The sequence below is a fragment of the Cynocephalus volans genome, chromosome X, assembly GCF_027409185.1.
Source record: "Cynocephalus volans isolate mCynVol1 chromosome X, mCynVol1.pri, whole genome shotgun sequence".
Taxonomy (NCBI): domain Eukaryota; kingdom Metazoa; phylum Chordata; class Mammalia; order Dermoptera; family Cynocephalidae; genus Cynocephalus; species Cynocephalus volans.
The window spans coordinates 175159107-175183979 of record NC_084478.1 but is presented as its reverse complement, the minus strand read 5'-3'; the positions used below and the strand labels follow the sequence as shown (position 1 = coordinate 175183979).

The window sequence follows — 24873 nt, the reverse complement described above, 5'->3', positions numbered from 1 at the left end:
TTAAATTAAAACTAATTAAAATTCAATATATTTTTAAAATTCAGTTCATATATTGCACTAACCACATTACAGGCACTCAATAGCCACATGTAGCTGGTGACTACTACGTTGGACAGCTTAGATAGAGAACATTTCCATCACTGAGGAAAGTTCCATAAGACAGCGCTGCAATAGACAGTGAGCTGCTTGAAGCAGGGACTGGGACTTGGTCATCTTCATGCCAACACCAAACACAGACCTGGCAGCAAGGAGGCATTTCCTAAAAGTGTGTACATCTTGACCACCCAAACTCTGTCTCCACGCTGCGAGAGTATCTCCAATCTGTGCCCACAGAACTACCAGTACACAGTACCTCATAGTACTTTGTGATAAAATCCATGGGTTGCATTCCAAGAGCAAACTCATCTCTGTAGAGGAATCGGTCTGCTGCCTGCTGCTGGATTAAGAACTGCAGAGGCAGCCGAGACCCCTAGTTGACAAAGATTTCAGAGGCAAAGTCAGGACTCAAGCAGGGAGATCGGCGCCTCTCAAGTGGCCAGTTACATCTATCCCCCTGCTCTCAAAGGATGGTTTTTATTCTACCTTTTTCTTTTGTTCATGTAAGCAGTTTTCAATTTTTTTTTTTTTTTTAGAAGAGGGCCCAGTATAATTCCTATGTGAATATATATAAATACTCACCTAAACTGCTTTTTCAAATTTTAAAATCTTGACCCTTTTCTGTGGATGAATAAGAATACCAGGGACATCTTAGTCTGATAAACTGCAGGTGCATTGTCTCGGGATTTTCTATTTGTCCATCTTAATGGAGGTTCCATAAGTATCCACACTATATGTAAGTTTGTCCAGGAAAGCCACAATGCCACTCACCTGCCTGTCACCCAGGCTAGTGCCTGCATCTACACAACGCCAAGGAAACGGAGCTACTTACCAAAAAGGAAACCGATTTGGTCAATGGTGAGACCATTAAATGCCAGGAAAACCCACCCACTATAAGATGGACCAGAATCAAATTCACACCTGAGGAACCAAGTCATGACCCAGCAAATATGACTGTGGCACAAGCCTCTTGATTGCCTGGGTTCAAGGAATAAGACTAAGATCAGCCCAATGGATTGAGCTACTGACGGAGGGGCGCGGTGCTTAGCTCGATTTACCCTGAGATGAACCATGTAATGAAGACGCCCCACCATAAAACGATAGAGACCTCACCTGATGCAGCTGCCTGGAAAGCCTTGCATTTCCCCTGCCCACCGGCAGGGGGCCACTGGGGCTGCGACTAATAAAAGGAAAGTCTGCAGATCAGAAAAACAACTTCACACCTCCCTGCCCACCTCGGAAACATTCCTGAACACTGCTTGTGGGAAACCTATGCGACAAAATCACTGGCAGGTACGGTCAGTTTTACCAATGTCTCTTCGGTGAAAATAATTTCTCTCCCTCTGCACAAACAAGTAGATATCCTTCGTGCTAGAGAGGGTAGGAGCAAACCAAAAATGCTAGTTCTGTTAGTCCCCAATTACCCAGAATTTCTGCACCATTTTGACTCTTGTTACCTCAATCTAGACTTGAACACGTTTGTCTTGATAAATTTATGCTTTTACACCTCAAAGCATGCTGAGTAATTAATATCCTCTGGATTAGCTAAGCGCTGCAGCACTGCAAGGAAACATGAAAACGGCTTTTCTCTTACTCTGATTACTAAATGGATTTAGCTATTGCCACCTGAGCTCCAACTAGTTTCATGAATAAATTTAAAGGGCTCCCAGAGATGACTATAATGACACATTCAGTCCAAAACAGCCACCACCATCAATCCATGTGCAGTGGCCACTGAGGAGTTGGACCCAGGCCGCTGGCTTGCAGGAATTCACAGGGCACACCTTGTTCCAGCCACCCTCTCCAGAAAAGGAAACTTGGTAAGCAAGGGATCGTTTCGATGCAGGCACCACAGCTCACAGTCTTTTTACATATTTCCAGGAAGTGTCCTATGTAGCAGCTAAAACGTGGGGGATGGTTTGTTTGTTTTGTTTTGTTTTGTTTTATTACAAATGGTATAAGTCACTTTGCTGCTGAGTTTGAAATTGAAAGGCAATTTCATTCTTCCTTTCTACACAGAAAGGTAAATGTCTATCATGGATCTGGGCTTTCTTTTTGGGGTGATGGAAATGTTCTAGAATTAGTCGTGATGGCTGCATAACACAGTGAGTATATTTTTTAAAACACTGAATTGTAAACTTTAAAATGGGGAATTTATGTTTTGTGAATTATATTCAATTTTTTAAGAATGGAGTAGCTGTCTCCACATACTGTCCCTGGCGTTCAGCTCTGTGTGGGTAGTACCCTGGGACCTCAGAAATCAGATGCCCTTTTTATAGGTGGGAACCCAAGGGCCACAGCAGTTAATTATCAGCAGAAACAGAAACGGTCCCAAAGCCAGAAGGTGCGAGGTCTTGTCGCAGTTTGCCACTCACTGACTGGGGGTCCTAGAGCAAAAACTTGACCCCGTAGGAGTGACCTGTTCCCCATATGTAAAATAAAGAGATTATACGTAATTATTCCTCTCCCCACAGAATAAGGGGATGACATTACAGAAATAAAACCACCAATGACAAATAAGGTGCTGTCACGATGTGTCAGGAGGCTTGGGGTCTTGCCATTGCCCTATGACAAGAGGCACACCGCTCTCAGGGCCACAGTTTCTATGAAACAGTGCAAGATACTAAGTGCTTTGCCGAAGGTGACACTACTTGTGTCACATGAGAACTGGGGCCCGAGGCTTCCCAACTCTGGTCCAAGGCTGTTTCAGGACAACACGTGAGGATATTAGTACTGGTGACCAGCTTTGGGGCCAAACAGCCTAGATGCAGATCCCAGCTCTGCCACTCACCAGCAGAGACACCTTGGGCAAGGGACATGACAGCTGTGTGCCTCAGTTTTCACATCTGTAAAATGGAGATAGACTCTACTGCTGTGGGTTAATGTGAGGATTACATGGTCATTACATGTAAAGTGTTTAGCACATATCTGATACATAGGAATCTCTCAAATGTTAGCTATTCTTATGTTTGGTACTAAGCAGAATCCACTAGTAGATCCACTGATAAGTAGAAGGCCCTCAATAAACATGTATAAGTAAACAGCCTATGAGTCATTAACATATTCAAAAGCTTAATAGATGCAGAGAGAACAAAGACACATCCCAATCTAAACTCACTCACTATCTGATGAGCTTTAACATTCTACTGATGTGACATAAGCCTGTGAAACCGAGTCATAAGAATGTCAGTGATTTAGACAAGGCCATCCCAAAACACTTCTAAGCCAGTCTCTTGACTAATAATAAATGCACATAGCATTTCCTTCCCCCGCAGCCAACATAAACACACACACCAGTGGATTTCTGTGTCATTACTTAAGCGATGTGAGCAGTGTGTCTGATTGATGTTGCATATATGAAAATGTCCAAATCAGAGCCAGGTGGAGTGGAACGGGACCTCAGAAATCATCTCGTCCAACCCACTCATTTTAGAGATGAAGAGAATCCATTAAAATGCTGACTTTTCATGTTTTGTTTCAAGTTGGTTACACAAAAACTGGAGACTCTCATCATAAGACAGCACATTTTCCAGCACAGATCCGTCTGGATGAAGCCTAGGTTGCATCCTGGGCCACCAGAGAGCCGGCCTGGACAGAAGAGCCTCATCTAACCCAGACAGCCTTGCAGGCAAAGCAAAGCAATCACACCACACCGTCCAGCATTAGCTAAGGCCTTGCCGGTCCGTGCTCATAAGCAGACTTGGAGGTAGAAGAATCCCAGTCTATGCCCACCAGGCCCCATCAAGATTTCAGCCTTGCCACCAGGCCAGGCTAAGACAAAGAAAGTCTTTTCCTGTATGTCCCTAACCCAGACCTTTCTCCCGAACTCCAGTCCTGTGTCCTGCTACCCAAGGGAGGTTTCCATAGCTCCTCCAAGGAAACGTGTCCTGACCTGGCTTCTGTCTCCCTCGTGCTAGTAATCCATCAGAGCTATCCTTGTGCAAGTAATACCCTGTCTTGATTACTGCTGTGTTGCAGTAAGTTTTGAAATTGGGAAGTATGAGTCCACCAACTTTGCCGTTTTTCAAGATTGTTTGGCTATTTTGGGTCCCTTGACTTTCCGTATAAACTTTAGGATCAGCTTGTCAATTTCTGCAAAAAGGGCAGCTGGGATTTTGATGCGGATTGCATGGCATCTGTCAATCAACTTGGGAAGTATCATCCCATCTATTCTCAAACACGCTCAAATTTCTCCCATTTGAAACTAGAAACCCCCCCTCTGATTGTACATCCCCATCTTGGGACTGAGTTCTTTCCTCCCTCCTCTTTATAACCAAACAGAAAATCGCTGTCTACACTCGCTGCCTCCTCTCTCTCCTCTTCCAATCACTGCTCGATGTCTCACAGCCACCTCGCACTCAGCATGTGCGAAATGAAATGCCTGAGTTTGTGCCCCCAACCTACATGCTTTCCAAGCCAGAAACCTGCACATCATCCCGGACACCTTCTTCATGCGCCACAGCCACGCCATCACCAAGAACGGTCAATGTCACCTCCATGACATGCCTGAAATCCATCCACTTCTCCACATTCCCACTGCCACCCCTCCACCTAGGCAGCCACCATCTTTCACCTGGACAACCACAAGAGCCTGCTCCACCCTGATCCACTCCCCACGTAACCCATTCTCCACACAGCAGGTGAGGAAACACCTTTGTCCTTTGTAAACACACATCATAGCACATCGCTTTTCTGCTCAAAACTCAAAAACCTCCCCACTACAGAGTACAAACTCCACATTTATTATGGCCTGCAAGGCTGCCCAGCCTCATCTGGCCCCTGTGGCTCCCTCTTGTACTATGCCTCTCACTGTTTTACATAACTTATTGTCCATTGTGGAAATTGTAGAAAATGCAATAATAAGAAATAAAATAACAGCAAGTGATTGCAACATGGATGAGCCTTGATAACATGCTGATCAGTGAAATAAGCCCATCACAAAAAGGCAAATACTGTAGGGTTCCACTTGTGGGTTCCTAGAGAAGCCCAGTTCACAGAGATAGGGGGTAGGATGGTGGCTGCCGGGGGCTGGGGGAAGGGGGGAATGGGAATCTTACAGTTTTGCAAGATGAAAAAGTTATGGAGATTGGTTGCACACCCATGTGAATATGCTTAACACTAGTAACTGTACACTTAGAAATGGTTAAAGATGGTTTTATGTTACATATTTTTACGATAAAAAATTAAAAAGTAACAGCAAGTGATGGTTTCTTAAAAACAAACTTCGCAAAGACAAAGCCAACAATCACAGGGCATATTCACTTTAGAGAGAAGCTGAAATATTATCTGATCAACCACCCCTAGAATGCAGCAAACTCTTGTCCAATGTATAATACAGAGGGCCTCAGCTAGGGGGCAGGGAGCTGGCAAGGCTTACAAGCCTCTTTCCTCTCAGAATTGCCTGAGGCTGGGGCTTAGGCATGTGCTTTTGAAGAAATTCACTCATTGCAAGCCTCAGGTTTTTGGAAACTTTCTTTTGGTGTTCATAAACTGCAGACGATTACTGTGTCACTAAAAAGAAAAAGTATGTCTCCTGTTGCCCACAATAGTCCTTCAGACATGTGAACCCTGTGGTAAGGGTCACTGGCTGACAGCACCAAGGGATCTTGACTCCTTGCCACAACCCCCCGCTTCAACTCCTTCCTGCTTTTGATTTGAACAACTCTTCTCCATGAACCTGTCCATGTGCGTCATCCTACCAGGAGACAGCTTACTCCAAGTCCCCTCCCCACTACCCAACGACAGCCTGTTGCTTCTATCAACAACCACACTCAAATTCAACACCTGTGTACACAGTTAGGGGACAAAGCCCTGAGAGCCCTTGGCACTTGTGTGGCGCTCTGCAAACAGTGACTAAGCAGTCTGGCGAGCAGTGTCAAAAACAGAAGGAGCCAGCACTTGGATATAAATACATCCTTACTGTTAGGAAGAAGTTCTGGTGCTCTAGGGTGACAGCAGCTAATAATATTGTCTTGTATATTTCAATATTGCCAGAAAATAGGATCCTGAATGCAATAACCACAAAGAAATGATAAATGTTTAGGTGACAGACATGCTAACTCTTCTGACTGGATCATTATACAACATGTACATGTACTGAAACAGCAAACTGTACTCCACAAATATGTACAGTGCAAAAAAGTTTTTTTAATAAATAAATACACCCTGTTCCATAACCTCCTTCCCAGGCTGGCTTATCATTGAAGCAATCACTCTGGCTCATCCCACAACACAAATCCTCAAAGGGAGTGAGAATCCCCTGGTTTTTGTATCTGCAGCAAATGGGAGATTGGTATCTTGGGCTATACAGCAATTTCGAGGAATATTACCAGGCCTGTGTCTGTTTGATTTGGCCAACTAAATCCCTAAATCAGCCCATTCTGCGGGGGACTATAAATCAAATAAGCTATTTAATACTATGCAAAGTAAAATCACAGCTGTTCAGCTGACCTTTCTCCTTTTTACCACTCTGTGCTTGTGTCTCTGTATACAAGCCCAGGGCAGAGGGAGGGGTGTGCTAAGGGTATACATGTTTTGAGGATACAACAATTAAAAAAAAAAACCCACTAGCAACGATAAGTATCCCGTGAGTTTAGATTGTTGAACGTGCCTGATCAATTTGGAAAGGGAACAACTTGTCCACTTTCTAAAGCTTTTTCCAGCCCAAATGTGTCCCTTGGGACATAAGCCAAGCCAGGCTCAGCAGCAGGCACCTCTTCATTAAGGCCGGCTTGGCAGGAGGCATGCGGCCCATTCAGAACCTAGCAACTGAGACCTTGTTTATCCCCCAGTTGCACAGGACACACGTGCCCAACGTTCATCCCACATTTGGCATCCCCACCTAGTGCACGGCAGGCACCAGCAGACGTGCACACAAAAACAAATGTGACAAAGCACTGCTTGTATTGATATTCATAGAAACAAATGTTCCGAAGTAACTCATGGAAACACTGCAACCAAAGAATACTCACTCTTACGTGTGTGACAGACTCTAATATTTTCTACTCTATTTTACCTCGTTAAAAAACACTAGTTGCAATCCACTAAACTGCTTGCATAGCCCACTGATGGGCTGTGAGTCATAGTTACAATGTTGTACAGACCCTGTCTGAGTAGGAAATGCTCCCCACATCACAGCCAACCCAGGTCGGGTGAAACTCTAATTGGGAGCATCTTCTAACGAGACATACCAGAAAGCCACACGCCCCTCCCCACCCCGCCCCAGTCAAGACATCTGACTTCTAGGCTTGGTTCTGTGGTGGTGTTTTGTTTTGCTTTTTAAACTCGGGCAAGTTCTTCCTCCCTCTGCCTCCATGTCCCCATTCTGTAGAAGGAAGGGGTTGGATTCAATAATCAAATGAGACAACACGCATTTGCTGAGGACCTAGTGTGGGCCAGTCACCGTGCCAGGCGTGTGGCATGCACATGCCAATGGTCAGCAAGCTGACCTGGTGCTATGAGCAGCCTCTTTTACCACTGAAGAGCTACAACAAGGCAGCTGGATTAGTTTTCTATCGAAGCTATAACAAATTTCCACAGACAGTGGCTTAAAACAGCACAGTCTTATGCTCTTACAGTTCTGGAGGTCAGATGTCTGAAATGGGTCTCACTGGGCCAAAATCAGGAGGCCAGCAGGCTGCGTTCCTTCTGGAGGCTCTAAGGGAGCCCCATTTCTCTGCTTTTTCCAGTTTCTGGAGGCTGCCTAAATTCCTTGGCTCACGGCCCTTTCTCCATCTTTAAAGTTTATGGCTCCAACCTGTGCTTTATCACCATATCTTTCTGTGACTGTCCTGCCACTGACTTATGAGGCCCCTCGTGATCACATTGGGCCCGCCTGAATAATCAGGAAAGATCCACAACTTGACCCACCTGAAAGTCCCTCTTGCCATGTAAGGTGACATTCACAGGTTCTGGAGATTAGGATGCGGACACGGGGGAGGGGAGCCGACTATGACAGCCAATAACCATCAGCTATTTTCCCGTGTGAAGCACTGACGGCTGCTTAGAAGAGGCTCCTCGCCACATTGCAGCTTTAGGAGTGAAGACCTGCTTCAGGCTGGGCAGTCGGGGAAGGTAGCAGTGAGGTGAACCTTCACTAAAAGGGACTAGGTCTGTGGAGTCAGGGAAGCGCATCTGGCAAAACCGACTGGCATTTTTTTAAAAAAATCCCTCTGTTGTGTAGAGATTTGTTTGTAGGAGGCCAGTTAGGAAGTTGTGGCTGTTATTCAAACCTGCAATGACAATGGCTCAGCCCAGGATGACAGCTCCCCACCATGCCCCAGACCTCCAGACTTTACTTGGTCACTGAACTTCAGTGGTTCTTTCCCACTTCGGTGCCCTCATGGGTCCCTCTGCCTGAAGACGCCTCTTACCAAATTCTGCTCGGGCACCTGAGACTCATTTTTTAAAAAAAAAAGCTTTATTGAAAGTGTGAAATTCAGTGGTTTTTAGTATATTCACAATGTTGTATAACCATCACCTATATTGTTTTCCAAAACATTTCTATCGCCCCAAAAGAAAACCCCACACCCATTAGCAGCCACTTCCCAGTATCCTTGCCCCAGCCCTTGGCAACTGCTGATCTCCATTTTGTCTCTATGAACTTGCCTGTTCTAGACATCTCACGAATGGAATACTCTCACATGTATGATTCACGACCGGCTTATTTCATTCAGCATAATGTCTTCAGGCTTCAGCCATGTTGTAACATGTATCATAATTTCATTCCTTTTTACAGCTGAATAATAGTCCGCTGAATGGATATACCAAATTTTATTTATCCAGTCATCGACGGACGGTCCCTGGGGCTGTTTCCAGTTTTTGCTATTATCAATGGCGCTCTGTGAACATTCATGTCCAGGGTTTTGTATGGGCATACTTTCAATGATCTTGAGTCTATACGGAGGAGTTGGGATGATTACTTTTGACCATAAAATACAATAAGCAATCACCAAGTCGGTTTCTGAATTGTTTATGTCATACTTTCCTGCAGCTTACTAGCCACCTCCTCCTGACTCAGTCTTCAGAGAGGTGCATGGAGACCACTGCCCCACCATTCACAGCCAGTCTAGGCCACATCACTGACACCTGCACCTGCAGACAGATGCACACACACTCCAGTAAAAGTGGAATGATGTGTATAAAGGAAGCTGCGAAATAGACAAGTTTTACCCACACATACAAAGGGTCTTCAAAAAGTTCATGGAAGGATTATCTTTTAATTTTTCCATGAACTTTCTGAAGTATCTTTGTATTGCAACACTGTAACCTGGTTTGACATTCATGCCACATGGTGTCAGGGCTGCAAGGAGCACATGTGCTAGAATCAGACCCTCCCGGCTATAGTCCTGCCTCCACCTTCCACTCCACTGCTCGGCACCTCAGTCTCCTCACCTGTAAAATGGGGATGATGAGACAGCGTGTGCCACACAGGGCTCTTGAGATCCAGTGAGAGAACACGGGTAAAGCACAGTGCTCCAGGAGGGTGCACGGTCCTCCCCTTCCCCTAGGAGCTCCTAGGGCCTTCAGAGGTCAAGACCAGCCAGCACTCTCAGTTTGTAATTCTGTAAAGTTAGACACAGCAAGAAGGGCTTCCTCTCGGTCACTTGGCTTGTCGGGACAGTCCTAGTGCTGTGATCTCTTTAATGATATATGACAAAAGTACAAGGCAACCCCTTTCAGAGGAATTACTTCAGAAGCAACAAGCCTTTTCTATAGCACAAGCAGCACTGCAAGCCCCACTGAGCTAAAAGGAGCCAGGGCACCACACCCACACCTGCTCCACGGTAATGACAGTGCTGGGCCCGGCCCCCCTCTGGCGACCACTGCTACTCCCATGAAGAGCCGAGCCCAGAGATGTACCTGAGAAGCATGTGTCTGAGAGATGTTCCAGCATAATGGACAAGAGAGGAAGAGGGGAAGCCAAGTACCAGAAAATGGCTGAGAAGCTAAAGAGTCACAGCCAAATAGCCAAGATGTGCCTCTTTGAAGAGTCCTTCCCTGACATGTCCCCTCCATACCCCCAAAACACGGGGTAGAGTACTGTCAGCTTGGTCTCCTGAAGTCCCCCCATAAGAGGAACCTGTGGGGGCAGCAAGGGGCCAGTGCTGTCTCTAATCCTAGCCCTGAGCCCACAGCCTGGCCCAGGGGATGCACACTTGAACTCCACCTGCAAAACAAGCAGCCCACCAAATGATCTTCTCAGTAGCGAGCCACTCTTGAAATAATTTAATCTGAAATTATCTCGTCTGTCTTATCTCCCCACTGCCCCCACCCACACTTTAGGTTGTTTAATTACTGCTCTCATAACATGCCACAACGCTACTTAGGAATTCCCTGGGTGCTGGCTGGCTGGCAACTTACTGGCAGCCAGCCCACAGAGACCAAGCCTTTCCTCAGCAAAGGCAAAGAGTGACGCCTTCTACCTTTGCTATGAGCTGAGCTGTGTCCCCCACCCCCACACCCATCCATATGTTGAAGTCCTAAACCCCGCTACCTGAGAATGGGACTGTATTTGGAGATAGGGTCTTAACAGAGGTCATCAAGTTAAAATGAGGTCACTAGGGTGGGCCTTATTCCAACATGTGTTCTGATAAAGAGGATATCTGGACACACCCACACGCAGAGGGGAGACAACGTGAAGACACAGGGAGAAGACGGTCATCTGCAAGCCAAGGAGAGAGGCCTGGAGCACATCCTTCCCTCAGGCCCTCGGAAGGAAACAACCCTACCCACATCTAGATCTTGGACTTCCAGCCTCCAGAACCATGAGGTGATACATTCCTGTTCCTGAAGCCCCCCAGTCTGAAGTCCTCTGTTACAGCAGATTCCAGAAACTCATCCAGCCTCCACGGCTCCCCATGACGCCCCCCGACAGCCACCCCGTGGCTCACTGCAGCTGGGGACACGAAGGAGGCAAGGGGACCAGTGGAGAGTGACAGATGGGCCTGGAGAAGATATCAGCCTCTGCTAGGCCTCTGGGCAACCGGGACGAGGTGACTGTGCCGCTCTGCTCTGCACTCTGGCCGGGAGATGGGAGCAGTAATAGCCACAGCGCACAATTCCTACCACCAGGCACAGGACGGACACTCCACGGCAACGGTTACTGTTGCAGGCTGCGCAGTGTCTCCCCAAAAACGATGTTCGAGCCCTAACCCCTGGTACCTGTGAAAGTGTCCTTATTGCAAATAAGGTTGTTGCAGATGTGATTAGTTAAAATGAGGTCATACGGGAGTAGAGTGAGTTTCTAATCCAATATGTTTGGTGTCCTTATAAGAAGAGACAGAAACAGAGGGGAGAAGTCTATGTGCAGTTGGAGGCAGAGACTGGAGTGATGCAGCTGCAGGTCAAGGACCGCCAAGGATGGCAGCCACCACCACAGGCTGGAAGAGGCCAGGTCCTCCCCCCAGAGCCTTCAGAGAGAGCGAGGCCTGCCAACACCTTGATCGCAGACTTCTGGCCTCCAGAGCTGGAGACAAGACATTTGTGTTGTTTTAAGCCTCCCAGTTTGTGGTGCTTTGTTACAGCAGCCCCAGGAAATGAATACATTATTGAAGTCCAAACTCACATGTCTAACACCCAAGTCTTTACCTGGTCTGGCCCCAACCTGCCACTTCTAGATCCTTCCCTATCAGTCCCACTGTACACACTCCGCATGCCCCGTCTGGAGTGATTTCCTGAAGGACACGCCCAGCCCATGACTTAACACCAGCCACTTCCTGGGCCTGGGGGGCCCTTCTCTGCCTTGTATGGCCAGGTAAAATTATGGCCCAAATCAAACATCGTGTCCTCTAGGAAGTCTGGGTCCACCCCTACCAGGCAGAGGATGATTTCCTCCTGTGGGTCACACCTTGTCGTGTGGTGGTTCTTGGCAAGCTGAATTCTAACTTCTACTCATGGCTAACTTCTGCAAAGAAAGGAGGTCTGGCAGGCCAGAGGCCATGGCACCTGTAGCAAGGCCCACCAGGCACTCAGCACACTATGAAGTGAAGTCACCTAACCCAGCACTCTTACTAACACCAAAACCTTCCAGAGGAGGCTTTCCTCATTTGAGGGAGGAAAGAAAAATGGCTGACACGTGCAATGCCAGGCCCTCCTACCCCCCAAAAAGAGTACATGCTGTATGATCCCCTTTCTATAAGACTCTACAAAAATGTAAACTAATTTATAGTGAGTGCCCAGACCAGTGGTTGCCTGGGGACAGGAGGAAGGGAGAGAGGGATTACCAGGGCATGAGGAAACTGGGGGGGCTGACGGAGGTGCTCGTGACCTTGACTGCAGTGATGGTTTCACAGGCACACGTGTACGTGCACCAGAAATGACTGATCTGCACACTTTCAACGTGGGCAGTTTATTGTATATCCATTCTACCTCAATAAAGAGGTCAAAAACAACAAAATATACACCTCTCAGGGAGGGAAAATTTACTAAGTCCTTACAATAGCCGCGGAGGGCCTACGTGATCCACCTCCCGCTCACCCGCCTCCACGTGTCTTCGTGTCTTGTTTTCATAAAGTCTGGAATGATACATACCAAAATGTTAATGGCAGTTGTCCACGGATGTCTATTTTCTATTTTCTGAGAATCTAATAAGTTTACATTTAAAAATGATAAAACTATTTTTAAAAAGCAATGTGATAATACAAAGGTAACATTGTCACATGCAATACATCTGTGGTTGGAAGAATCTCTCAAGGATGTTCCCATTCTAACTCCCAGAACCTGTGGCTTTGTCACCTTATGTGGCAAAAATGACTATCAGATGGGATTAAATTAAGGATCTTGAGATGGGGAGATTTTCCTGGATTATCTGGGTGGGCCCAAGGTAATCACAAAGGTCCCCGTAAGTAGAACAGGGATGACAGAGGGTCAGAGTCCGCGTGCTAAAAGGGACCACGAGCCAAGGAATGCAGGCGGCCCCAGACACTGGAAAAGGCGAGGAAACAATTCACCCCTAAACAATTCACCCACAGCCCTGCCGAGACCTCAATTTCAACCCAGTGAGACCCTTGTCATCCTTCCAACCTCCGGCATGTCAGGGAACACATTTGTGCTGCTTTAAGCCCCTAAGTCTGTGGTAATTTGCTGCAGCTGCAATAGGAGATTGTGAGCTGCTTTCTTCTGTGTGCATGCTCATCTGTTCTGTCAACAGACCTTTGCTGGTTGTCCACTCTGTGCCAGCCACCATCCTAGGCCTTGAGAACAGCAAGAACATTACATCCCCTGTCCTGGAGAAGTTGCCAGAGCAGCAGGCACCTGTTCGAAAGGTTCCAAGTGCTCACCTTTGTTTTTAATAGGTATGCAGTATTCACTTGGAAGTCTCCAAATCCTATTCTGCTAACCCTTTAATGTCACACTTTCAACAGCAATTATTCTTAAGGCGGAAAAAAAAGGAGTCCTACTTACAATTATGTATATTCTAATTGGGCAATGTGACTGACAAAGGCCTTAATTATGGTCCATAATTCCCACCTAGCATATTATTAGGCTTTTGCTGCGAGTTGGCATCTGTGAACATTACACCGTGGTTCTATCATTTGCACAGCTTCCTCCAATTATTGTACTTGTGGGGCATCTGTGTGAGCGGAGGTGACAAATGATGGCAATCTGACCACCAGAGCCTTTTATTTACCTAAGGAAAACATCAGGTCATTCCAACCCAAAACAGAGAGAGAGGCTTCCAGTGGGGATCACCTCTATCCACAAGGAACTGAACTTGCTAATGTGGATTTCTGCAATAGGCACGTAACAGCAGGCTGCCCGCACTCCTGTTTTCAGATGAGAACACCAAAGGACAAAGCAGGCACAGGCAGCCAGTCAGGAAGCGAGACTCACTGGGTCCCTGTCCCACTGCTCCATGTGGGTCTTGCCGCAGTGGCTCGTCACTGGGGCATGGACATCCTTTTTTGGGAGGTCTCCTGGATACTTCTATTTGCTGATGTGAAATCTGCCTGCACCACTGTACTGTGTTCAATAGGGTCCCCTAAACTCATGTCCAACCAAAATCTGTGAATGTGACCTTATTTGGAAAAAGAGTCTTTGCAGTTGTAATCAAGGTTAAGATGAGGTCATACTGGATTAAAGTGGGCCCTAATCCAGTGAGTGGTGTCCCTATAAAAAGGGAGAAATCTGGACAGACTCAGGGGAGGGAGAACTCCATGTAAAGATGGAGGCACAGAGATTGCAGAAGCTGGGAAGAGGCCAGGAAGGATTTCTAGCAGACTCTGGGAGGGAGCACAGCCCCGCTAACACCCTGAGTTCAGACTTGTAGTCCTCGGAATTGGGAGACAATAAATTTGTGGGTTGTTGTGTGGTTGTTTTTGTTTGTTTGTTTTTGGCAGCTGGCCAGTACAGGGATCTGAACCTTTAACCTTGGTGTTGTTACCAACACCGTGCTCGAAGCAACCGAGCTAACCGGCCACTTGGTAGTACTCTGTTACAGCAGTACTAGGAGAAGAACAGAAGCACACATTACATAAGCATTCTCGAATAATCAAGAGGAAGAAGAAGAGCCTCAATTTGGTAAGGCTTCCTGGAAGCTGTGAGCTTGATGGAAGGTTCTAAAAGGAGAAAGAATATAGCTCGGGGAGGAGGAGGACAGGGGACAAACGGCCTCTCCCAGGCCGGGAGATAACGAGGCAGGTACAGGTGCACGGAGCTCTGCAGATGCGGAGCCTTTGTCATGGCGGCTTAGCACAACGAGATCCCACTTTATATCTATCATGAAGGCAAGAGTTAGAAAGATGATTAAGGCCAAGATGTGGGACAGACGTGGACACACGGAAAGCCATGGGCCCTGCTGCTGGGAGTATGAGGGAGCACAGCCACCCTAGAAATCCCTGGCAGCACTTGGATGGATTCTGGCGTGGGTACCCCCCACCCCTGTGTGCCGACTGGGGGGCAGGAAAGCAGAGACAACTTGGGTGGGTGTCTGTGACTGACAGAGCAGCAAGGGACAACAGGTGGACCCTGACAAACAAATATTCATAGCCGAGGGCAGCTGGAAGCAACAAAGCAGGTGTAGCAACAGGGAGAGATCTTGAAAACCTGATCCTGAGTGCAAACAGTCAGAAATAGAAGGGCACGATGCCATTTACAAAAATTACACACAACTGTGTGTTTCACGAGGATACGTGCATATTTATTGTCATGAATCAAGAATGGTCCTTCCCAACAATAGGAATATACTTAGTATCACGCAATCGTATACTTATTAAGATAGTAAATTTTATGTTATGTGAATTTCACCAGAGACAAAAACTGGAAAAAATAAGAATGAGGGGAGAGTGAAAAGTGGAGATGGGGATACAGGGGCATAGAAACTTACATAAGATGCCTGCCATGGTGGTGTGGGGCTGCGACGTGCAGAGTGACATGGACCCCACTCTCTGCGCCAGGGCGCTGAGCCGGAAAGACTAAGATGCCAAACAAGGCCTCGCCCATCACAGTGGTGGCACGGGAGGTCTCAGGAAATGGCGACTCTCCCCTCCCCAGCAGAAACACACTTTTCCAAGGACCTATTTGAATCACTGAGTCACCTTGAACTCCATCACACGTAACAGCGACAGGAAAAAGAAGATGAAACCTATATTGAAGCTTGGGGAGTGGTGTTTTTAAAACTAATTTAGAAAGCCTTACTAATCAAGGTATGGAGAACCCAAAGACATGGGGAACTCCGGTCTTGAAATTCTTGACCCTTCAGCCCAGTTAATTCTCAGATGTAAAAACCCAGGGAGGAGATGAAATCCTGGAACAGAAAAGTGACATTAGGGAAAAACTAAGAAAATCTGAGTAAGCATGGACTTCAATGAATAACAGTGTATCAATACTGGTTTATTAATTGTCACAAGTGTACTAAAGTAAAATGTCAATAATAGGGGAAATTAGGCATGGGGTATATGGGAACTCCGCTATCTTCACAATTTTTCTGTAAATCTAAAATGTTCTAAAATTAAAAATTTAAAACAATGGTAAGCTCCCTGGATCACTTCATCCTACTACTGAGCCTGGACTTTAAGAGCACAGGAGCTCAGGAATGTAGGCGGTTGCCTACGAAGACTTCATTCCTTTGACTAGAAGCCATGGAGGCATACTTGTGAAGGCCTCATGGTAGAAGACAATTAAAACTGAATTACACACATCAGAAACAATAAACAAAGACCACTATGAAACTGAATTGGATTTCTGTGTTCGCTTCTTTTGCAATCTGTCAAATTCTCTGCTCTTCTGTAGGCTCCCTCACGGTCAAGACAAGGGAATGAGACTTCCCTAGATAATCAGTTTAGTGTGTCCGGGGCTAAGTTTGTGCTTGTGTGGTCCCTGATGGTCCCTTGTGGAGTCTGTTTCTCTCACCACTAGGAGGAAAGTCTGGGTTCTGTATACAGCCTAAGACGCTCCAAAGGAACCTCCTGTAAATGTCACTCTGCAAGTCCACTTCTCAGCCTCACCTCCCACACGCGCACAGGGAACCCTGCACAGATCACTGCCATCTGAGGAAATGGCCAGTTATTGCTGTGCAAGCCGGCAACTTGGGTGTTACCCGTGACACCTTCTTCTCACCACCCATCAACGAGGCCAGTCAATTCAACTTCAAACATTTCTCTTGCATCCAGCCATTTCTTTCATGCCCACTGCCACCGCCCTGGTCCTTTAAGCACACTGTACATACCTTGCTCTCTAGTTCAGTTCCATTTCGTTTTGTCTCCTATCTTTATTCAAGTCTAATGTCTCCTTTGTATGTGCTGTCCCGTCTTCTCCAGCAGGTTTCTTCTGGATCCTCCCAAGGTGCTCTACTGATCCAACAGAAAACACCCTTCAGAGTGCCCTGAAGTCCACAGCCAGCCAATCATGAGCCAGCATGTGCTTAGTCCCTGTCACCAGCCAAGACCTCTGCTCAGGCCCTCTCTTTGCCTGCCCCAGTATAAGGGCTATTTTATAACCTTTGCACTAAAGAGAGTAGAAAATAATCAGATTCCCTCTTTGAGAAGTTTTCTTTCAAAACGACTACCCATACAAGTGAGTAGATTTAAAAAAAAAAAAGCAAACCCTTTCAAATCTGTGTCTTTGGCCTTTTGGGGGGGGGGAGGGAGGGAGGGAGAAAGGGCAGCTGACTGAGAAGGTTGCTCCATTCCCACCACTGGTGAGGCATTTGATTTCATAAGTATTAATCAAAATCACTCTTGATTATAGCAAAAACAACCTTTGCTATAATTTTAATGCAATTAACTAGAATATATGGTAATTCTAAGCAATCTTGCTCTTGAGATTAAAGAACAGCCTGCCAGGAAACATACGAATAAAGCTTTAAGATCAAAATTTGCATAATTAGGTTTCTTCCCTACTCTGCCCACCCCACCCCCAGCTTCTCTGGCTATGGGAAGTTCTGCTGAAAGGAGATGTTTAAAGTTGGCAAGCCTACAGCCTGAGCTTCCCTCCCAGGCCGGAAGCTCCTTTCTGAAAGGGTGTTCATGTTTCTATAACACATCCCTGACAGATGACAGACAGCCAAAGACAGGTGGATGAATCACCGAGGGCAGAGGTTCTGAGCCACACTTTCAGAGGCAGGAGAAGTGGCCAAGCCTTCCAGCTTGTGAAACTGCTTGCTGGCAGTTGAGCCCCATGCAAATGTATCCATCCTGCTCTACAGAGGAGGATCTTATCTTGAAAAGATACCCTAAGCAGTACATCAAACTCCCAAATGACAGGTTTTGTTTATGAAGCATGTTTTAATGCCTGGTCACAATGGATATCCTTGTCATATATTCTCCCCTCCCCCCAGGAACTACTGCCACCAGAAAGCCTCCACCTCCTATGTCCCTCTAACAGGGGCTGTGCCTCACTGTACTGCACCCCCATCCTACCAGCCTAGAATCCCTAACCTTCCAGGGAGAGCCTGCATTGCTGGGGAGGGAAGGCATCGAGCAGTGATTTTCCTGCAGATGTGCAAGCAGGGCCACGCACACACACTCCTGAGAAGAGTGGGAAACACGGGGAGGGACAGCACCACTCGCATGCATCGGGCTGCTGGCGGGGGCGCTGAGCATGCACTGGAGCTAGCAAAGCGGGTCCCATGGCTCACCTCCACCCTCGGACTCACACAGCCTCTTTCCATTTGATCCCACCCATGAAAAGATCTTTAACATTTAAAATCCTGTAAAATGTCAACAGTCCCATTTCCCCTTAAATAAGTTACTCTTGGACGCGCAGCAAGGCTTAGGCTGAAAGGTTAATATTCCTTTATCAGAAGGCTCAGAGGAAACAAATCATCATTTTTATTTGCTGCTTAGAAAACAAATGTAGAAAAGAGGAAGACAGGGAAACTGTTGCCCACCCCCCCCTTTTTTTTTTTTTTTTTTTTTTTTTTTTTTACACAGAACTTCAAGCTATAACACCACACCCGACTACTTGGATAACTAAAAAATATGACCTCACCTCTCATTCAAGCACTCATGTTTATATCCCCCATCTCTCAAGACCCCTGGGAAATACCAGAAAAGGAGCAGACAAGTGAGTACATTCATAAAAGACCTGGAAACAGGAGAGGGGTGGGATGGGAAGAGTAGTAGCATTCCAAAGATTAAGATGAACTTCCAGAAGGACAAAGGTGGATGAAATCAGAATAACAGAAAAATCAGTCAGAGGAGCTGACTATCACCAAATATGGGATAAGATGTGGAGGAACTGGAACCCTCATACTCTGCTGATGGGCATAATAAATGGTACAACCACTATGACAAACTCTAGCATTTCTTGAAAAGTTAAATATATCTGTGCCCCATGAGTCAGTTAATCCCACTTCTAGGTTTCATCCAAGAGAAATGAAAACTTGTCCACAAAAAGCCTCATATACAAATGTTCATAGCAGCTTGCTTTGTAATAGCTCTAAACTAGACACAACCCAAACGTCCACCAACAGAAGAATGGATAAACAAACTGGAATATATCCATGTAAAGGAAAACTGTTCATTAATGAAAAGGAATGCTGAAACATACCACGACATGGATGAACTTTGAAACTTTATGCTATGTGAAAAAGCCAGACAAAAAAGAATAGATAATATGGTATGATTTCATTTCCATGAAATTCTAGAAGAGATCAGACTAACCTATGATGCAAAACTCAGATCACTGGTTGCTTGGGTGGGGGCGAGAAAGTGATGTAAGGAAACTTTCTGGGGTGATAAAGATGTTCTGTCTTGATACGCACTCATCAAAACTGACAGAACTGAAAGATCTTAATATCTTAGCATTTTACTGTATGGGAATTATACCTCAATAAAAAAAGTACTGAAGAACCATACTAGAACCAAGTGCATAAAATTTTTAAAACACTACCAAAGAAGACTACTGAAGATACTCTGAGCATTTTCCTATATGTAAACAATACCTCAAAAAAAAAAAAAACTTAAAAACTATACTAGAAATGAGAGAGGAAAATATTTACAACTACTGAAGAACGCAAAAGAAGACTTGAACAAATGAAGAGACATACTAGGTTGTGGACAGAAGGACACAACATCATAAAGATGTCAATCCTCCCTATGTTAATTTCTAAATATGACATGTTTCCAATACAAATTGTAACAGGAAAAAACACGGGAAGGAGCCAAGCTCAGGCACACCCCCTGCCCAGGAGGAGATGTGGAAGCTGGGTGGAACCCCCCCACACACAACACCTCCTCATTGGGAGGAAGAGGAGATGGGGAGAGAGAGCAGGAACCCCAGGAGAGTAGCTGGGGAACTACATGCAGCCCTGCTGCTCCCCGTGGCCACCTGCGCAGCCCTCTCACTGCAGAGAAACTGGACACCGCCCCCTAAAGAAACTGAGCAAGCTGGCAAGGAGCTGGTGGCCTGAGCAGGCTTGGCCCCCAGAAGGGGTCCTTGTTCAAGTGGCTCCAGCCTGCTTGCTCACTACCTACAGCCCCAGCATACAGCCTCCCCCCTCCACACTGTGCCCACTCCCATCCTCCCAGCCTGCAGCCCACCTCCCAGCTGGGAATGCCACCAAGAATCACCAGACACTTGGGGAAAACCATCAACCTCCATTCATCCATCCACCTAGTTACTGAAAAGCATAATCAAGTGCCCAGCTCTGATCTCAGCCCTGGCAAACATCCTTGAAGAAATGGCTACAATTGCTGCTCTCACAGAGCAGCATTCTAGTAGGAGTGGTACATTTGTGCGATGGAATGCTATTCAGCCACAAAAACAAATGAAATACTCATCCACATGGCAACCTGCACGAGCCTTAAAACCGTGATGCTACATGAAAGCAGTCACAAAGAGCACAAAGCATGTCATTCCACCGACATGAGATGTCCAGAATAGGCCCATCCAGAGACAGAAAGCAGATGACTGGCTGCCAGGGACTATGGGGAAGGAGGACTATAGCGTGACTGCTTAATGGGTATGGGATCTCTTTTTGAGGTGATGAAAATGTTTTGGAACTGGTGAAGGATGTATAACCATGTGAATGTACCAAATACCACTGAATTGTACACTTTAAAATAGTGAATCTTATGGCATGTGAAGAATATCACAATTTTTTAAAAGCCATAAGGAAAACTGCATTTCTAGATCCTCTGTTCGCAGGGAAGGCAGTGTAAAGCTGATCCTAGTCAGGCACTGCGGGGAAGCGGCTGGAGTCTACCCGCCCCAGCTTCTGCTCCCATAGAGACCCAGGGCAGGCCACATAATAGGAAGTGGGGGGGGGGGTGAGAAGTAGCCAAGCACCCAGGGTGTGCAAGGGGAGAGCCAGGTCAGCTGTCTTGCTCACTATAAATACACCTGGCCTCCAACCAGGGTCTAAGCCTGACTGCCCAAACATGAAACAGGGTGTACTTCCAAGGACCAGTGTGCCTTGAACACAACAGAAGTTCCAACCTGCTGTGATTCAAATTTCTGCAAATCCAATTCCGTTTTCAATGACCTGAGGCGCTTTCATTTAAAGGAAATCCAGCAGTGAATGCTTTTTATAGGATTATAGAACCAGAAAGTTAGCACAAGAATAGTTAGTCACCAAACGCTAAAGACTTACCAGGTCCCAGGTACTAAGGGGAGACAGAAAGATGAGAAAACCAGAGTTCCTGACCTCAGTCTAGTGGCAGAGATTTAAACACCTGAGGCTATGACAGCCTCCCCTGTGAGGTGCTGTGATCACAGCAGCAGTTGCTAGCCTGGCCAGGCAGGTTGTAGGGAGCGGGTGGCAGCTGAGCCAGGCTTGAAAAGGTGAGCAGACATTCTCTGGGAGCAGAGGAAACTTCCTGAGGCAGGCCTTAGCAGTACAGGAGCCCACCATTCTCTGAGAACAGGAAGACAGCAGCGAGAAGGGAGAAATCAGGAGGGCTGGAACAGAGTGTGCGGCAGGGAACAGCCAGAGAAGGCAGGTGGGGAGGGCCAGATTGGGGAGGGGAAGCAGGGAGAGTTTACGAAAGGATGTGGGGGTGAGAGGGCTGTGAAGGTGACCTACATGTGTGGCTTGGCACATGGGCTAAAACGGTGACACCATCCACCAAGCTGGGGAGCACAGGAGAACACAGCCTATGAGAGGAATGACAGGCCCAGGTCTGCACATGGCAGGCTTGAGGCTGCATCCTTCAGACCCCTCCGCTGGATCTGATGCCACCAAGCAGTCTTCCTTGAAACACTTCGTCCTCAGTCTCCACGACACTCTCCTCCTCTGACTCTTGTACTATCTTGCTCACCACCCCTTCTCAGTGTCCTGCACTTGTGCTGTTCTCCAGAATGCTGTCACGCTCGCCCACTCTCCCACAGCGGTTCCACCCATTCCTGTGAGTTTCGCTCCTATTGCCCACCAAATCTAAGTTCCCACAGCCTAAGTGGCCCCTGAGCTCTGGACCCAGGGCTTCCTGCCAGGCACCTCGCTCTTGCCCAATCAATTTGCCTTAGCTGTTTAAATGCCTGTGTTCACTGCCAACTTTGTGTGGCCTCCCCACGGGAATGACAACTTAGATCACACACTTTCCCCCTCGAGGTATCACCCCAATGTCTTCAGGCATCAAATACTATCACAAAGAAGGGTGAAGTGAACCTGACTTCTTTTCCTTTGATAGGTGACTTGCTCTTTCTGTCCAGGTTTCTTTAAAAAATATGTGCCAGAAGAGATCATGTCACTAACCTAATCAAGAAAAAAGGCAAAACAAATTGACATAAGTTAGAAATGAGAAGGAAGTAACTACCAATACAAAGGAAATCAAAATAAGACAGAGCTTTATACAGCTCTCTGCTCACAAATGGAAAAATCTGGCTTTATTCATTGATTCGCATTTTCATTCATTTGACAAATATTAATAAGCACTTATTATGTACCCTACCCAATTCTAGGTCCTGGGGATACAAAGTTAAGAAAACATACCAAAAATTCCTGGCTTTATGGAGCTTATCTTCAACTGGATTAAATGGATATTACTCTAAAAATATATAAATTTTCAAAAATTAGGAAGAAAGAGAAAATCTAAGTAGAGTAACCACAGTGGAGAAAAATAAGAAAGCTGTCTAGAAACTATCCCCCTAAAAGAATCAACTAGGCTAAATCCACAGGAGAATTATTTCAATCCTCAAAACAGAGGACTTGTCTACTGTTCAACTTTTCCAGAGCAGAAAAATAAGAGAAACTTCCCATTCCTTTTAATGACACCTGGAAAAGGTACCACAGAAAAAGTACAATACAGTCTAATCTCACTTTTGAATATTGACAGAAGAATTATAAATAAAATATGCACAAGAACCATACATCCAAACCGCAGTGGGCTTGCCCAGGATCACCAAGATGCTCATTAAAGGGGGCAATCTATTGATATAATATACTACATTAGTAGGTTAAAGGTGAGCAGACAGACCTTAAGAGATACCAAAACAGCACTTGACAAAATTCTGCATGTAATTCTGATTTTTTTTTAAAAAGCCAAATTCTTTTTAATTTTTTTTTTATTTTTAAAGGATGATGGGTAAGGGGATCTTGACCCTTGACTTGGTGTTGTCAGCACCACGCTCTCCCAAGTGAGCTAACCGGCCATCCCTATATGGGATCTGAACCCGTGGCCTTGGTGTTATCAGCACCACACTCTCCCGAGTGAGCCATGGGCTGGCCCTTAAAAAGCCGAATTCTTATTAAGACAGAAATGAAGATTTCTCTTTAACCTGTTAAAACTATATATCACAAACCAAAGTCAAGAACAAGCACAACTGGGTGCTAAGAAAGAAGGAAAGACAGACTGACAGACACACAAAGACACAGACAGACAGAAAGACAGACACAGAGAGACAAAAAAGACAGAAAGACGGACAGAAGAACAGACAGACGAACAGACAAGCGGACAGAGACAGACAGACGGACAGACAGACAGGAGGAAGGCAGACCCACAGGCAGACTGACAGAAAGACAGACAGATAGAAATACTAAAAGACAGAAAGACAGTTGGATGGAAAGACGGACAGAAATATGGATGGAAAGACGAATGGACAGACACGGATGGACGGACAGAAAGACAGAAATAGTGCTCGCTTCGGCAGCACATATACTAAAATTGGAACGATACAGAGAAGATTAGCATGGCCCCTGCACAAGGATGACACACAAATTCGTGAAGCGTTCCATATTCTTGGAGACATCCGGCTAGGGAGGCGGAGACTCGACAGAAACCACACACCCTGTAGGGCCGCCACTGCGTGATCCAGCAGCCCGGGCCAGAGCGCACGGAACAGGGAGAAGTCCTGCACGGGAAGTGGAAGCTCAGCAGAGACCACATACCCTGCGGTACCACCCCGTGATCCAGCAGCCCAGCAGAGTCCAAGCTGACCAGAGAGGTGGCTCCCCAGAGAGGCCCTAGACACGAGGCAACCACACACACAAGGCACTAGAGGCCAACGGAGCAGTCACGGATGTAGCCATACCAAACTGGCAACCACAGCAACATCTTAGTTAATCAATAATCTCAAACCGGTGGACTGTGAAACCCCCTGCCACAATGAATAAACATCAAAAAAAAAGATACCAGAAATACGAAAAATCAAGAAAGTACACCACCAAAAGTTAATAAATCTCAAACTTTAGATCCTATAGAAGAAGAAGCCCTTGAAATGACTGACAAGGAATTTCGAGTGATAATTTTGAGGAAACTGAATGAGATACAAGAAAACTCAGCTAGACATCATGATGAAATGAGGAAAAGTATACAGGACCTGAAAGAGGAAATGTACAAGGAAATCAATGTCCTGAAAAAAAATGTAGCAGAACTTGCCGAACTGAAGAAGTTATAAAGCGAAATAAAAAACACAATGGAGAGTTTAACCAGCAGGCCTGTCGAAGTTGAAGAGAGAACCTCTCAACTTGAAGATGGGCTGTCTGAAATAACACAAGCAGACAAAAAAAAAGAAAAAGAAAAAAGAATCAAAGACATTGAAGAAAATCTGAGAGAGATATCAGACAACCTTAAGCGCTCAAATAACCAAGTCATGGGTATTCCAGAAGGGGAGGAAAACGGAGATTGCATTGAAAACATATTCAACAAAATAGTGGCAGAAAACTTCCCAGGTATAAGAAAAATCACAGATCTTCAGATCCAGGAAGCTCAACGATCTCCAAACGTATTCAACCCAAAAAGGTCTTCTCAAAGACATGTTATAGTCGAATTGGCAAAACTCAGAGACAAAGAGAGAATCTTAAAAGCTGCAAGAGAGAAGTGTCAAATCACCTATAAGGGAGCCCCAATCAGGCTAACATCAGACTTTTCATCACAAACCCTAAAAAGCTAGAAAGGA

General features: G+C 46.0%; 1 protein-coding gene and 1 non-coding gene across 3 annotated transcripts in view; one reads left to right on the top strand and one right to left on the bottom strand.

Moving 5' to 3' along the window:
* CD99L2 (CD99 molecule like 2) overlaps positions 1-24873 on the bottom strand; it is a 95749-nt gene that overhangs the window by 44688 nt on the left and 26188 nt on the right. The gene's annotated exons all lie outside the window — the stretch shown is intronic.
* LOC134368753 (U6 spliceosomal RNA) lies at positions 23610-23716 on the top strand. Its single transcript, XR_010022463.1, has one exon. It is a non-coding gene; the product is annotated as a U6 spliceosomal RNA (small nuclear RNA).